At 34.9% G+C, this 17,192-nt stretch overlaps 1 protein-coding gene across 3 annotated transcripts in view; it reads right to left on the bottom strand.

Annotated features, from left to right (window-relative positions):
• Positions 1-17,192, bottom strand: part of GRXCR1 (glutaredoxin and cysteine rich domain containing 1) — a gene marked incomplete at its 5' end in the record, with an annotated part of 356,205 nt that overhangs the window by 312,660 nt on the left and 26,353 nt on the right. For all 3 annotated transcript variants that reach the window (XR_014293037.1, XR_014293038.1, XR_014293039.1), the window contains one exon: positions 6,318-6,404. The remainder of the gene's footprint in view (positions 1-6,317; positions 6,405-17,192) is intronic.

The following is a 17,192-nucleotide window of genomic DNA, read 5'->3' as shown; positions in this document are numbered from 1 at the left end:
CAAAGTGAGAAAGGCAGTTATGGACAAAACAGCCCAAGGGAAAAGAATGTTGAAATATTTGAAAGTAAAAGGTGACAGAAACCCAGGGTTCATGGGTGGCCAGGAATGAAGGGAGTTGAAAAAGGAAAGTAAGATGAAGATCCACCTTTTGTTAGGCTTTGAACATCATGTTAATGAATTTGAAGTCTATTCTCAAGACAGTGTGAAGCCACTCAAGGATTAAGAGCAGAAGAAGTAATGTGCTTGGATCTGTAATTTAGAGAGATAACTGGTACCTATGCTGAAGGTGGACAGGCTGGAGGCGAGAACCTGAAGCTGTTCTCCATGTCCAGCAGAGATGGCACAGCCCTGAGAGCAGAGGCAGTGATAACCAAAGGGAAAGAACTGATTCCAGTAGTATTTCAGGATAGAGTTAGAAAATACTAGGAAATAGCTACATGTAGGGTGAAATGCAGAGGGAAAAGTCAGAAATGATGCTGAGGTTTGTGGCTAGGGAGACTGGATGAAAGCTATGCCATTAACCGCACTAGGAAACATTAGAAGAGGAGAGTTGTAATGGGGCCACAAATAATGGCATTCTTTTGGACATAGTGAGTTTGATGTGCCCACGGACATTCATGTGGAAAAGCACTTTCTAAATTCACATTATAAAAAAAAAAAAAAGGAAATGCTTTTATTTGTCTCTAGGCTCAAAATGGTAATAACTATGCTGTAAGGACATAAAAAACACTCCCTACAACAAAATTTCTCATCACATACCAATATTCTGCTACAAAAACATTTATGGCACCTATAAGACAGAATAGACAGATTGAAAATACATATTATTTTTTGTTGGTGTATTTATAGAATGATACACTACAAATTGATGCAAATGAAAAAGATGACCTAATAAATAGCAGGGATTCACAGTTGGCTATTTGGAAAAAATATATGGATTAGAGACTTATCTCAATCATAAACCAAGTTAAATTACAGAAAAATTAAAATAGAAGATAATGAAGGTGTATATTTCTGCAATCTCTGGATCTCAGGATGAGAAATACCTTGTATACTTAAAAACAATGGAAAAAGTCACATCATTTATACTTAATAAATTTGACTATGTGAGCACTTTATATTTCTCTCCTTCAGTGAGAAACATTAGCTAAATTAAAAGGACATAATATATGGAAATTTATAAGTAACAAATATAACAGAAGAAAAATTAGTATTATTTATATATAAATATCTAATTCGATTCCTTAATAAGAAAAGAAGAGGGAAAAAGTTACAGATAGACAATAAATATTCACCTCACTTAGAATGAAGAAACTTTATTTTTAACAACTGTATGAGAAAACAAAACACTAGTAAGTTTGCAATAAACAGACCCTCTCAAATATAGCTGATGAGAGTGTTGTTTTAATTTTTTAAAAAGAAAACTGGCAATATTTATCAAATTTGTGCTTGTCCCAATTCTGATACCATTCAAAATGCAGACAATAATTTATATTGTTAAACATTTAAATGCTTATCTTTAAATACATTTAAAGATTTACATATTTCAAAATGTATATACTGATGTTTATAATCATGAAAAAATAACAAATAATGTAAAAGTCTAAGGGACTGATTTAGATATAATCATCTTAGATGTAATCAGTATAAAAGTGTGAGTGTAAGAGATGGTTCAGTAAAAAGAAAAAAGATCCACACGCATAATGTGTGCAAATTCTAGACACTGCCCGGAAAGGGAAGGAGTGTGTTCCTCTCTTCCTCTCCTCCCATTCCTACTTGCTGGAATTTGGGAGTAATGGTGGAAGATGGAACCCCAATGTTGATGATAGCCAATCCACAGATAGAGCCTGGATCCCCAACAAAGACCCCCTCATAATGCCCTTGATTCATCTAATGCAGGTATACCTGCCATATACATGCTGTATACATTCAATGTTCTAAGTGACAACACTGTATAACTATATTCACAATCAGCTACAGAAATTAATGTTTTGCTCATTGATCAAAATTTGGCATCAGACCTGTGGAGGTTTAGGTACATCTGTGTGTCAGAGCAGATGGATGAGAAATATAGCACATAGATCCATGTGCCCCCTGCCATTCTCCTTTACCATTTAAGAGAGATCAGAGTCTCCTTTTCTTATGCTTTAAAATAATGTCATTGAACTACTGAAAAATGCATTGAACTATTCCAGAAAACAGATACAGTTCTCAAGGAGAATTTGTCAACTGTTAAAAAAGTGGACAAGTTGACAATTGCCCCTGGAAAATATTGATAAATAAAGCCCAAATTATTACAAGGTTATGGCAGAGATTGCTAATTTGCCCCAATATGCATCTTCCCCTATTTCTTTAGTAACATAACCACCAATTTTTAGCTCGGAATAGGGTTGCCCAGAATAAAATTTACATTTCACAATCTCTCTTATAGCTAGACATGGCCATGTGACTAGATTCTGGCCAATAAGATATAAGCAGAAGAGGAGTGTGTGAACTCCAGGAAGCATTCTTCTTTAAAGGGAGGGGTGCACCCTTCCTCTTTCACGCTGGTTGAGAGCACATATGAGGTTTTAATTTGGAGCAGCCATACTGGACTTTCCAATGGAAGCTATGTGTTAAGATAGCAGAGAGACAACATTTCTAACTATAAGAGAAACTTCTAACTATAAGAGAAATGCAAATCAAAAGTACAATGAGGTATCACCTAACACCAGTCAGAATGGCCAACATCAAAAAGTCTACAAATAATAAATGCTGGTGAGGGTGTGGAGAAAAAGGAACACTTCTACACTGTTGGTGGAAACAAATGCAACATTGTAAATCAACTATATTTCAATAAAAAAATTTTTTTAAATAGGAATACCCACACACACACAAAAAGAGATAGCAGAGGGACCTGATAGAAGGAGCCTGACTCCCTCATGACTGTGGAGTCTCCTTATTAGTAACAGATTGCCTACTTCTTTTTCCTGTTTATGAGAAAGAGAAATAGATCCCTACCTTCTTTATGCCACTCTTACTTTGGGCCTCCTGTCAACCTTAAATGTTACAAAGATCAAAACCATAACATTGTTCTATGTTCCCAAAAGTATCAGAAGGGAATGACTATTTTCAATGAATCATCACCATCATTTCTCAGATTCCTCCATAAGTGATATAAAGACAATTAACTTCAGTGCAATATTAGTTAAATTGCTAAACATATCAACAATCACTCAAGCAGAACAATAATCACAATATAAATTTATATTAGAATTGCTTAATTATTAAGACATTAAAGTCTGATAACGAAAGAGACTAGTTTACTGGTGTCTTGCCTTGCTTCCTTCCAAAGGGAACAGTTTTCAAAAACTCTCAGGAAAAAATTATGAAGTAATAGTGAGAATCAGCCACATTAAGAAGAGTTAACAATAGATTGAGAAAAAAATAGCAATAAATGCCTCTTTTAAGGTCTATGAAAAAGAAACAGACTCACAAACATAGAGAACAGACTTGTGGTTGCCAAGGGGGAGGAGGGTGGGGGAGGGATGAAGTGGGAGATTGGGGTTAGCATATGCCAACTATTATATATAGAATGGATAAACAACAAGGTCCTACTGTATACCACAGGGAACTATATTCAATATCCTGTGATAAACCAAAACGGAAAAGAATTTTTAAAAAAGAATGTATATATGTATAACTGAATCAATGCTGTACAGCAGAAATTAACACACTGTAAATCAACTATACTTCAATAAAAAAAATTCAGTTTAAAAATCCAGAAAGTCCTAGAAAAATAAAAAAATTAAATAAAATAAAACCTGATCACTCATTATCAGAGAAAATATAAAGAAAAATGAAAATACATGTGTGTATGTGTAAAATATATAAAAAATGAAATATACATAAAAATGAAATAAATGTGTATATATGTAAAGCATATTAATATAATATATGTCATATTCATATGTATATAAAATACTTCTAGAAGACTACTGAACTCACAGAGATGTAAAACTCCACCATAGATCAAGTCTACGACCCAAATTCAAAGCAGATTTCTCTTAAAAGTAGAATATAATTACAGGAATTTGAAAAAAAATCAAATCTAAAAGATTCTTTCTGGCCATCCTTCCTCCATTCTGCCCAAAGTACATCGAAGAAGTCCCAATGAGTAATAAAAACTAGAAGAGTAAAGGGCTGAACCCTCCCTCCCATTTGATACACAAGTCATCTAATCTTTTTTCTTTTTTTTCTATCAAGGTATAAGTCCAGTGACCATATAGTTAGCCTCATTCATCAAAAATTATGATATATTTCTCTTCAAAAGATAATAATAGATTTATTAACCTGAAACATGAAATTAAATGACATTATTAAGAAATTGTAATCAAAGTAAATAGTGATAACACATGCATACATACATATGTAATACCTAGTACATAAAAAAATAAGAGAGGAAAAGGGGAAAATGATGGAGGACAGGGTTCTACCTTCTAGAAAAATGCCAGAAAATAAATGTAGAAGTAATAGAATTCAAAAAATCACCATTTTGCAACCCCCTGTGTGATATTTGATTCAGACAAGGATCCAAAGGGATTTTAATACCATTCAGTGAAAAGTTGTTAAAAAGTAGGGTAATCCATCCTATGATCTCAAAGTATCATCCCACATACCACTTTTGATTTACAAGAGGAAGGGGTACCTCTATGTTGCAGAGCTATAGCAGACATCACCTAACTAAATAACCAAGCTGTTCATCAAGAATGGCACAAACAGACATCATGTGCTACCTAATGGGATGCAACAGGAAGTACACAAGTGGGAGGTGGGACGTTTTTCTAAACAACTAACCCACACTCCAGAAATGTCAATGGCATGAAAGCAAACAAAAAGACAGAAGGATGGCTCTAGATAAACAAGATGAAAAAGACACAGGATTGGGATTGACATATATACACTAATATGTATAAAATGGATAACTAATAAGAACCTGCTGCATAAAAAAATAAAACAAAATTCAAAAAAAATAAATAAATACTTGAATAAAAATATCTCAGATGTTATGCAAACATCTAGGTCGATAGTTGTAGGAAGCCCTTAATTTTAATGTAAATTCTTTTGCAATAAAATACAATTTATTTTTTCACTAAAGAAAAATAAATAAATAAATAAATAAATAAAATAAAAGACATGACAGCAAAATGCATTGCATGATTTTATGTTGCATTTTGAATTTAAAAAAACATATGTGATATTTCTTTAATAACTGGAGAAATTTGAATATGGACCAAATATTTGATTATATTACTGAACAAATGTTGAACTTATTTGCTGTCTAGTAGTATTGTAGTTATATAAGAGAAAGTTCCTGTCCTTGGAGATACACATTAAATTATTTAAAGGTGAACTGTTATAACACCTGCAACTTATTTCTAATAATTCAGGAAAACGTATATGTGTTTGATACACATGATTATATACACACAGAAAGAGAAAAAGAAAGCATACATGGCAAGATGTTAACTGGTAATTCTAAATAAAGAATATAGTGTTGCTTACTGGACTATTCTCAACTTTCATAGCATTGAAATTCAAAATAGCTTGTGGAAAAAAAAGAGCTAAAGGGAAAAGGAGGGAAAGGTGGTTAATATGGAAGCTCTTCAAGATAATTCCATGTAGAAGGTGGATCCTATTATATCATTTAAATGCTATGTTAGAGAAAAGATAAGTATATAGTATGATATAATATATAGGATATATGGCATGATATATGACATGTCATGATATGACATATGATATACATGATATGGTAATCACCTCTGAAGAGAATATCCAAACACATTAACTAAAAGATTAAATTCAGTTAACTTAAAAATATCTGGAAGCATACATAACTACAGCCATATAACAGTGAAGTTTAATCTCAATTTTACTATCTACTAGTTGTGTAATCTTGGGCATGATACTTAACATTAACTTGACATTTCTTGGATTTCCCTTCTGCAAAACAAAGATGACAAACATAACTCATATGGTTGCTTTGATAAATAAATGCTGTAATGCTGCAGGTCAGTGAGTCTCAGACTTCAGTTGCATCCCAGTCACCTGGAAGGTTTGTCACCACCCCCAGAGTGTCTAATTAATTAGGTTTGGGGTGGAGCCTGCGAGTGTGTATTTCCAGTAAGTCCCCATGTGATTTTGGTGCTGTTGGTCTGGGGACCACACTTTGAGAATTACTGCTATAGATATTCAAATTGAAAAATGTGCACCCCTTACCAGCAGCAATAGAGTGAGCAATCTGTCCCTCTGCCTCCCTGGGTGACATCTATTACCTTGAGTAGGCTCCTTCACCATCCCATGGTCACTTGCATTTTTTTCTTTAGCTGGAGATCCTCACCATTCCCATCTGTGTCTTGAGCCTGAACACACATAAGTGTCTCATTAGCCAAGAACTGAGCATAACACGTAAGCTGCACTTAGTTCCACTACAGTTTCTTTTTTTGGAAACAGGTGTCATATGTAAAAAATACACATATTTCGGGGCTTCCCTGGTGGCGCAGTGGTTAAGAATCTGCCTGCCAATGCAGGGGACACGGGTTCGAGCCCTGGTCTGGGAAGATCCCACATGCCGCGGAGCAACTAAGCCCGTGCACCACAACTACTGAGCCTGTGCGTCTGGAGCCTGTGCTCCGCAACGGGAGAGGCTGTGACAGTGAGAGGCCCACGCACCGCGATGAAGAGTGGCCCCCGCTCGCGGCAACTGGAGAAAGCCCTCACACAGAAAAAGACGCAACACAGCCAAAAATAAATAAATAAATATATTTAAAAAAATACACATATTTCTTCTGGAATTAGTGTGCTACATCAATGCCTGTGTGTAGGGTGTTCAGAGTGAACTGTGTCCCCGTGGTACCTTCATGAGCATCTGGCATAAATCTCAGAGCCATTCTACCCAGCTGGATGTCTGCCCTGATTCCTAATTTTCATCTATGTTTCTTGCTAGAAAAACAGTATAGCTGTGTGACCTTCAGCCTGATCATGTTGGATCCTTCTCACACCCCCACTCCCAGCATGACCTCAAGGATAGACAGAGAAATCAAATTTCTAGTATTGGACTGTGTGAACTAGAAACTTCACTGCCATAGACCTCATGTGCCCCAGCTTAGACCTCCTTTTCATGCCACTGTCCATATCAAGTTCAAGATTACTCTGCAATCTGACTTGGGTTTTTGAACCTCAACCCCTCACGGATGCTTATAAGAGGAATAGTGTAATAGATTGTAAAGAGCATGGGTTCTGGAGACCCAAAGACTTAAGTTAGAATGCTAGTTTGATTACCAGCTAGGAAGCCCTTGACCAAATTACTTAAGGTCACTTGAGCCTCGGTTTACTTATTTGTACGATGGGAATAACAATTTGTTTCATAAGATTAAATGAGATAATGCATATAAAAACACTGAATTCAGTGTCTGACTATAGTAAGTATGAGATATGTTAGATTTTTAAAAAAAATCATAGTGATGATGAAGAGGATGATGACAACTGACAGAGGGAGGACAAGAAAGAAAAACATTCCTATTGGTGAAGTTAAATCTTTGGCTATTTTCTGGCCAGCTTCTGCCCCACATTTATCCCTCCACCTTAAACTCCTACCATGCCTTATATCTCATAGGACTTTAAAAATAAATTTAAAAATCTTTCCAATAGCTGTCCTAAATCCTAAGATCCAGGAATGGTCATTCTGTTCTTCCCATGATACACAGGACTTAAAGAGTTAATAGGGACAATTACTCTGCTTCGTGGAATTTCTTAACAGTGGAGAGGTTCCCAGGAGCCCTCTCTTTATGTAGGGCTATGAGTCTGGAGGTTGGAAACGTTGCCCCTAAGAAAGCCAGACCACACAGTGCTCTATTCTGCAATCTCATGAAATGGGCTCCTTAGTGAGAGACACATGCAATAGATGAAAAAGCAATGGACTAGAAGTTAGAACGGCTGGACTTCAGTTGCAATCTCTCACCAATAACTAGTTGTATGGCCCTGGACACTGTTTCGGAATATTTCCTCTCTTCCCTTGTGTGTAACATATATACTCACTCTGTAGGATCTCTTCTACCTTTCAAAAATTATGGTTATCTCTGTTTTAATTTTGGCCCTGGATTAGTCTTCCATCCTGGAAGAATCATAATTGACATATAGGTTTGTCAATTTCACAGTTCATTTCATGAAAGTCCTGACAGTCACCCAGTAGCTAGCATCAAGAACTACATCATAGGAACTTCCCTGGTGGTCCAGTGGTTACGACTTCACCTTCCAATGCATGGGGTGCGGGTTCTAAGATCCCACATGCCTCGCGGCCAAAAAACCAAACCATAGGGGCTTCCCTGGTGGCGCAGAGGTTGAGAGTCCACCTGCCGATGCAGGGGACACGGGTTCGTGCCCCGGTCCGGGAAGATCCCACATGCCGCCGAGCAGCTGGGCCCGTGACCCATGGCCGCTAAGCCTATGCATCCGGAGCCTGTGCTCTGCAACGGGAGAGGCCACAACAGTGAGAGGCCTGCATACCACAAAAAAAAAAAAAATTAAAAAACCCAAACCATAAAAAAACAGAAGCAATATTGTAACAAATTCAATAAAGACTTTAAAAAATGGTCCACATTAAAAAAAAAATCTTTAGAAAAAAAAAAGAACTACATCATAATTGTGATGCACCACCTTGAATAAAAAACAGAAGAAAATAACACTGCATTCAAGTAAGATTTATGGAAAGGTAGTCCAAAATCTCATGGATATACACTTATTGTATCAACATTTCTGTAGCACCATTTATGCCCTAAAGTACAAAAATAAATGCCTTTAACCTTTAAAAAAGCTATAATCAGGTAACAAAACAGGTTCCACAACATGATTTGATTTTTAAAGAACCTACATAGAGTTATGCACACCAAGGTAATGGTGGTGTTTATCACTCAATGATAGTTACAGATTTTGTAAATTTTTTTCTTTTCTTATTATCAGTATTTTCTAATCTTCTACCATGTGCATGTATTTCTTTTGTAATAAAAAACAAAATGCAATATTCTGAATCCTGCTTCTCTATTTCACAGTGTTTTATAGTTTCTCTGCCTGAAAAGTAATTCAGAGTACTACACTTCTAATCTTTTTATGGATGAAAAGGAGAAAAAAACATTCATAGTTCCCTAGCATGTTTTCCAAGCAGAACATTTTTTTCCATTAAACTCTATCCCATCTTTAAGAAGTCTCTTATTGAGGTGTCCTTAAGCTATTGCCCTTAATTATGACTGTTTCTCATAAAGAAGCAAAAAGTGCTCAGCCTGACACACACACACACACAAAAAAGGGCCGCAGGTTTCAGAGCTCAGATTCACCTGCTCTTCCCAAAACCAGTTATAGAGGTTTTCACACTGGGACACCTTAACAAACTGAAGGAGGCACAAAAGTAGAGTTGCCTACCTGGATCTGAATCCTACTCTACGTTGAGCCATGACTCTGCTATTCTCAAGTTGTGTGACCTTGAGCCCTTTATTTTCCCTCTCACAGCCTCAGTTTTCTCATCAGCAAAATGAGTACACAACATTGTCAGGACTGCGTGAGATCCTACTCGTAAAAAGGCACAGTCCAGTGCATGGAAAATAGTAATTACTTATTGGAGCATCTAATGGCTCAATAAATTTAACTATAATTAATTCTAAAATAAAACTTAAGCCTCCTCCCAAATAACTTCAGAAACTTAGCTTTTTTGGTCCAGTACAAAATCCCACCCCATCCTCATCAGTTTTCTCCTATTTGAGAGGAAAAAATATACTTAAAGTATATTTTAGGTAATTTTTCTGCTTCGATTTTATTATATCAAAACTCTACCTACACAATTTCTCAATTTTAAAATCTTTTAATGCTCAGATGAGCAATTTCTATTTCTTAATAAAAATATTATTATTTCTCAGAAGTAGAATTAATATCTAATCAATCTAACTACACAAACAGAATTTTTTGAGGTGGAAGGAAATTCAGAAGTAGCAATATCTTTTCTATTCAGACAGATGCCCGTTAATATAAACTTATGTTTATATAAGTTTAAAAAATATTTTGAATATTCACATATTCATACTCACTAGCTTTTAAGTTACTAGCACTAAAACAAAAAGAAACTCTGTTAAATGTTATATTCAAAAGGGATGGTACAGTGTCTGTTAGTACATAAGCTTAATCTTTCTTAAATTATCAAACTATTTTGGTAGCAACTCAGTGGGGCAGTCTACTATAAAATGAGAGCAGAGGGATGTTGAAAGGACCATCCCCATTGCCTTTAATGTTTCACTGATTTACTTATTAATCTGTTGTTCTTGTAAAGGCCTCTAATGGTTAATCTTGCTATTGCAACGTACTAGCTCTGCCATGTGAGTAGGGAAAGTACTTGGCCCATCTTTAAGTGTGGTTTATAATAATACCTACTTCATAGAGACATTGTGAGGATTAGATGAGACAAATGTATAAATCATTAGCAGAATCTGAATATAAGTGCTTATTAAATTTTATGCAATATTAGCATTATTTTTTATTACTGAAAAAATATGAGCATTGGAGAAGTTAACTTCTTAAGGTTTCTTTAAAGAAGACTATTTGAAAGAGATCAAGTTCCCATGAGAATAGCAATATGTCCTGGTCTATTTTCAAAGTTCATTCCTTGATAAATTAATTCCTCTTGCTACTTCCTTGGGCCAGCTTAGGAGAAAACCTCTTCAATTCCCTACTTCATGGGGTGATTTTACCCCATGAAATTGACATTCACCTGGTTGAACTCAGCCCTTCACAACCAGTAATTAGGAATTTTTTTTCCTTAACTATAAAACCATTTTAAAATATGAGTACAGGGCTTCCCTGGTGGCGCAGTGGTTGAGAGTCCGCCTGCCAATGCAGGGGACACGGGTTCGTGCCCTGGTCCGGGAAGATCCCACATGCCGCGGAGTGGCTGGGCCCGTGAGCCATGGCCGCTGAGCCTGCGCGTCCAGAGCCTGTGCTCCGCAACGGGAGAGGCCACAACAGTGAGAGGCCCGCGTACCGCAAAAAAAAAAAAAAAAAAAAAAAAAAAAAAAAAAAAACATATATATATATATATGTACAAAATACAATGTTACAGATACCTGTAAGGGTAACAATGCTAAAATACCAAGATTAAGCATACACTAATACTTTGCTTTCTTTACTTCAATTCTCTCACTTTCTTTTCTAAAAAATGAAATGTTACACCTACATCTCTACCGTCAATCTGCCATCTTCCTCAATCTGCCATCTTCCTCCCCAGCGGTAACTACTATCCTAATGCTAATGTGTATTATATTCATGATGTTCTTCTACTTCATTATATATGTAGCATCCATAAATAGTACTATTTTTTAATTCTACATAAATGAATTATACTTAAAAGTATAATTTGCAACTTACTCTTTTTTATTCAGCATTGCATTTTTGAAATAAACCATACTTACTCTTGTAGATCTGGAACATTCATTACAAATCTTTGCATAGTAATTGTTTGTATAAACAATGGTTTATACATTTATTCACTGTTAAATGGATTATTTCCCTTCTTACAAACCTGCTCAAAGACTCTCCCTGTGCACAAATGCCTGGGGTCTTCTAGGGTAAAGAAGTAATAAAATAGTAGGATGGACACCAGGTGCAAATTCACCTCTACAAAGTACTCACAAATTGCTCTCCAAAGTCAGCAAACCAGTTTACACTCCAACCAACATGTATGTGGCTTCATCTTCCCCCACATCCTGAATGCTTGGTACTGTTATATGTATTGAATTTTTCTGATTTGTCATTGATATTATTTTCACATCTGCCTGAATTATTTGCCAATCCAATCATTTGCCAGGAATCTTGTAATGTCATTTTCTGAAAAAAGTCTTTGTAATATCAGGAGACAGAGCAAATGGATACATGAGTCTAACAATTCAATCATTCATGAAGGATATTTTCTTAAATAAAAAGACAAAATCAGTGAAGGGGATGAGTCAACATCTGAAAATATAAATATGAACCAAAAATCATGTTCTTCTCATAAGGCAGCTGGAGGTAAGCCAACAAAAGAAATCCTAAAGTTCAACTCCTGCTCTGAAGTTTAGGGTCATTTAGATTGTATTCATTCCTTAAGAAACCACAAAAGCTGCAATTTCCTCTTTGTATCTTTCAGAAGCAGGGTAGAAATAATGTCCTCATAGAAATTAATAAATATTGCTGTGAGATCTCATATTCCACTTAGCTGGCAGATCAAGATTGGTTCAATAATTTATATATCAGTTGAGGATAAACTAATGAGCTCTGTGTATGAGGTTGCGTTTACGTAAACGGAATTGAATCCAACTCTTTCATGTTACAAATGTGCTTGCTACTGGGTCTTCATAAAAATAAAAACCACAGTGGTCCTATGAAGAATGCCAATATTTTTATACAAAGTAATATTAAACACAATAATAATCTACTACACATTCCTGCCAATTTGTACCCATTTCCAGATAAAATTACGAAGAATAATCCTTGCCTTGATAAATGTAATTTTTAAGATTTAAAAAATTTTTAGTTGTTGCTTCTGTCATTTTTGTTTGCTTTTGTTATTCTATTCTCGTTTATACTGCCTACCATTGAAAAATGATAATACTGAGCTATGTAAACTGTCTTTCATTATGGTCTAATCATTGGGATGTATTCTAGGTAATCTTACATAAAAAAACATTCAAACACCTAGAAATATATCTATACAGATCCAAATGAAAATAAAGCTGATGCTTGGTACTGGCATATTACATTCTAAGGCAGCCATAAAGGTGCTTTGATCTGGATCTCAACAAGACTCTCTGTAAAATATTTAAAATAATTTCCTAGTGTTAATGTTAATTTCATATTAGATAAAAATATATTGCATGCCCTTTCATTTTCATAACTAATTTCTATGAGGGAGTAGGAGAAAGACTGCTTTGATATAAAGACCATTTGAATTTGACAATGCTTGATCACTGGATATTCAATACAGGCAATGATTCAACTAAATTTATATTTGTAAGTGTAATCATTTACTAAGAAATGATTTTTAACAAGCCAAAATATGCATATTATTAATAAAACAATGCAGTGATTTTAGATATTCATTTTAAAAACAATTTTGGCTACTGTAAGTAGTGCTGCAATGAACATTGGGTGCCTGTATCTTTTGGAATTATGGTTTTCTCCGGCAGAGACATGGATGGACCTAGAGACTGTCATACAGAGTGAACTAAGTCAGAAAAACAAATATCGTATATTAACACATATATGTGGAATCTAGAAGAATGGTACAGATGAACCTACTTGCAAAGCAGAAATAGAGACACAGACGTACAGAACAAACCTATGGACACAAAGGAGGGAAAGGGGGAATGGGATGAACTGGGGGATTGGAATAGACATATATACACTACTATGTATAAAATAGATAACTAGTGAGAACCTACTGTATAGCACAGGGAACTCTACTCAGTGCTCTGTGGTGACTTAGATGGTAAGGAAATCCAGGAGGGAGGGGATATATGTACATGTATAGCTCATTCACTCTGCTGTACAGAAGGAACTGACACAACATTGTAAAGCAACTATATTCCAATAAAAATAAATAAAAACAATTTTGTAGTTATAGTTTTCTTGAAAATGCTATTTATGAAAATACACAAAAAACAAAATTGCTATAAGTTTGTTGTAAAGGAAATTGTATAACTAGTAAAAGATAACAGAATCAACAGCATAGATTATATTCCTGGGTGTGTGCAGCTCACATAATAACTAAACAGCATGGAGCACTTCATAGCACTATTGAGCATATTCTGTGTTTAAAGAAAGAAAATAAGTAAATACAAAAAATTTCCATAGTTTTATATTTTATTCTATGCTCAAATCTTTTTAAAAAAACAAAACCATTCAATGGACTTCTAAATTCCTTCTTGCATCCCTGGGATAAACTCCATTTGGTCGTGGAATGTAATTCTTTTCATATATTGAAGAATTCTATTTATCAATATTTTGTTAAGGATTTTGATTTCTGCATCTATATTCATGGGAAACACTGTCTATTGTTTTCCTTTTTTTTGTACTGTCTTTGTCTGGTTTTGGTATCAGGGTAAAACAAGCTTCATGAAATAAATTGAGAGGGTTTCCTCTCTTCTTTTTTCTAGAAGAGATGTTGTAGAATTGGTATTAATTCTTTAAGTGGTTAGTAGGATTCTCTAGTGAAACAATCTGGACTTGGAGACTTCTTTTGAGGGAGTTTTTTTTTTTATTACAAGTTCAATATATTTAGTATTCATGGGGCTATTCAAATTATTTCATATTGGATGAGATGCAAGTTTGTGTTTTTTGAGGAATTTGTTCATTTCATCTAAATTGTCAAATTTCTGTGTGTAGAACTGTTTGCAGTATTCCCTTATCATCATTTTGATGTCTGCATTGTTTTTAGAGATATCCCCTTTTCTTCCTGATATTGGTGATTCATGCCCTTTCTCTTTTTGCCTCACATAGTCTTCCTAGAGGGCTGTCAATTTTATGGATGTTTTTCATAGTTCCAGCTCTTTGTTTCACTGATTTTCTTTATTCTCTATTTTCAATTCCTTTGATTTCTGTTTTTATCATTATTATTTTCTTCCTTCTGTTTGGTTTGGGTTTATTTTGCTCTTCCTTTTTCTAGGTTCTTGAGGTGAGAGCTTTAGACTATTGATTTGAGAATTTTCCTCTTTTCGAATATATGTGTTTAGTGCTATAAACTTCCTTTTAAGTGCTTTAGTAATGTCCCACAAACTTTAATATGCTACATTTTCATTCCGTTCAATGCATTTTTTTCATTTCCTTTGAGACTTCCTCTATGAATATTTAGAATATGGTGTTTATTTATAGTGTGCTGTTTAGTTTCCAAGTGTTTTGATATTTTCCTGTGCAAATTTCCTCTTCTTCTAAGGATACCAATCATATTGAATGTAGGGCCCATTCTAAGATAGTATAATCTTGTCTTAATTTAATTACATCCACAAAGACCCTATTTCCAAATAAGGTTATATTCACAGGTTCCAGGGATTAGGACCTGGATACCTTCGGGAGCCATTATTCAACCTACTACACAGACTTTAACTCTGGAACAAAGTTTTGAGCAAAGAATCATCCCCTTTTTTTAATGAATCACAAACTAAGAAAACATATAACGCCTTTTACTCACAATTGTACACAGGTTTATGATGCGTGGAACTAGAGATGAGAGGCAATAAATTGGTAATTGGCAAAGAACTGATTCTAACTATTGAATATAAAGTGTTTTATTCAGTAAATTTGAGGATAAATTCCAGATAACACACAATTATCATTAGTTTTCTTTTACAGCAAGATGAAATTTTGTAGTGATATATTTACCTGAGTAATTATTATTTTGCAATATGTCCTTCTCACTACAGATTAATCTTGAGCACAGGGATCTTGTCCTGCACTGCTGAATCCTCAGTAGTTAGCTTCATGCCTAATACAGATTAGATATTCAATAAATATGTGTTCGACAGATTGAATCCATGAAAGCATACAATGTGATGATAGTATTTGCATGAATTCTTTTTATAAGACCAATGATGAAATTCTCAGCCAAGAATGACTATGGCAATGCTTTTATCTTGGTCCTAGTCCATGTCTTCTGCTCTTTTTATCTAACTGTCCACTTCTGTGGTGGACACTCAAATCCATGATGGGCTAGGCTTTTCTGATATAAATGCTGATATGTGCAGGGTACTTCAAATCTTTTTGTATGAAAGTCCCCAAGAATTCAGTCCAAAAAATAGGAAAAATTTCTTTATCAACTACAGAGTTGCTATGTTCTGTATTTTTTATTTTTTGTATTTTTCATTTTGAGAAATTTTGAAAACACAAATATATAGTGACTGAGATAGCAAATATCCCTATTCCAGCTATTCATAACTGATTCCAGTCTTGTAAAAAAGAAATCAAGGGCTTCCCTGGTGGTGCAGTGGTTGAGAAAACGCCTGCCGATGCAGGGGACACAGGTTCGTGCCCCGGTCTGGGAGGATCCCACATGCCGCAGAGCAGCTGGGCCTGTGAGCCATGGCCGCTGAGCCTGCGCGTCCGGAGCCTGTGCTCCACAACGGGAGAGGCCACAACAGTGAGAGGCCCGCGTACCGCAAAAAAAAAAAAAAAAAAAAAAAACAAGAAATCAATCTAGATATAACCGAAGTCTAACTCTCTACCCTACTCTGTGTCCTCATCATCATGACTTTGGGCTGGGTACTTTCAGTTCTTTCTAAATATATGTTTACATTTAGAGCTTTCATGCTTCTTTATTCTTTCTTATACAGTTTGAGTAGAGAAATAGTTTAATTTTTAAATGTGGATAGCCAATTGTCCCTACAGTGTTTATCCTTCACTCATTAATTTGCAATCTTACTTTTTTTTAAATAAAAATTTCCATTTATGTCACTGTCTCTTGAATTCTTTTCTATTCCACCTTCCTACTAGTTTACCTCTAGTTAATAGCGCACTGTTTTAATTAGTACAGTTTTATAATGAGAATTGATACCTGGTAAGGCAATTCTCCAATCTTGTTCTTTGTCTTGGTTATTCTTGGATCTTGATTCTTCCATATAAATTTTGGATCGACATCAAATTTCATGGCAAAAAGAAAACTAATTGGTATTTTGCCTGGAAATGAATGTATTTATAATTTGATTTAATATTATTTTATGTACATCATTATGTTATGGGATTCCTTGAACCTACGAACATGGCACCTCTCCATTTTCAGGTCTTATATTTAATATATATAAAATAATTAATATAAAATATTTTTTAATGTTTTATTATTTTCTCCATAAAGATTTTTAACAGACCCCACCCATCTCTTGCAAGGATTGAAAATTGTTCTTTTTTTTTCTAAATAACTATTGGAATAATATTAGCTAATGCTTATTGCATGCTTATTAGACCAGACACTGTTCTAAATGACTTTACCTATTTTAACTAATTTAATCCTCATAACAACTTTGAGATAAATAATATTATTAGCTCCCATTTCATAGGTGGGGAAACTGAGGCACAGAGAGACTAAGTATCTTGCTCCAAGTTACAAATTTAGTCATCTAGTAAGTGGCAGACCTGGAATTGGAGCCCAG

This window comes from Mesoplodon mirus (assembly GCF_964341445.2).
Source record: "Mesoplodon mirus genome assembly, chromosome: 2".
NCBI classification, from domain to species: Eukaryota; Metazoa; Chordata; class Mammalia; order Artiodactyla; family Ziphiidae; genus Mesoplodon; species Mesoplodon mirus.
This window is presented reverse-complemented; position numbering and strand designations above follow the sequence as displayed.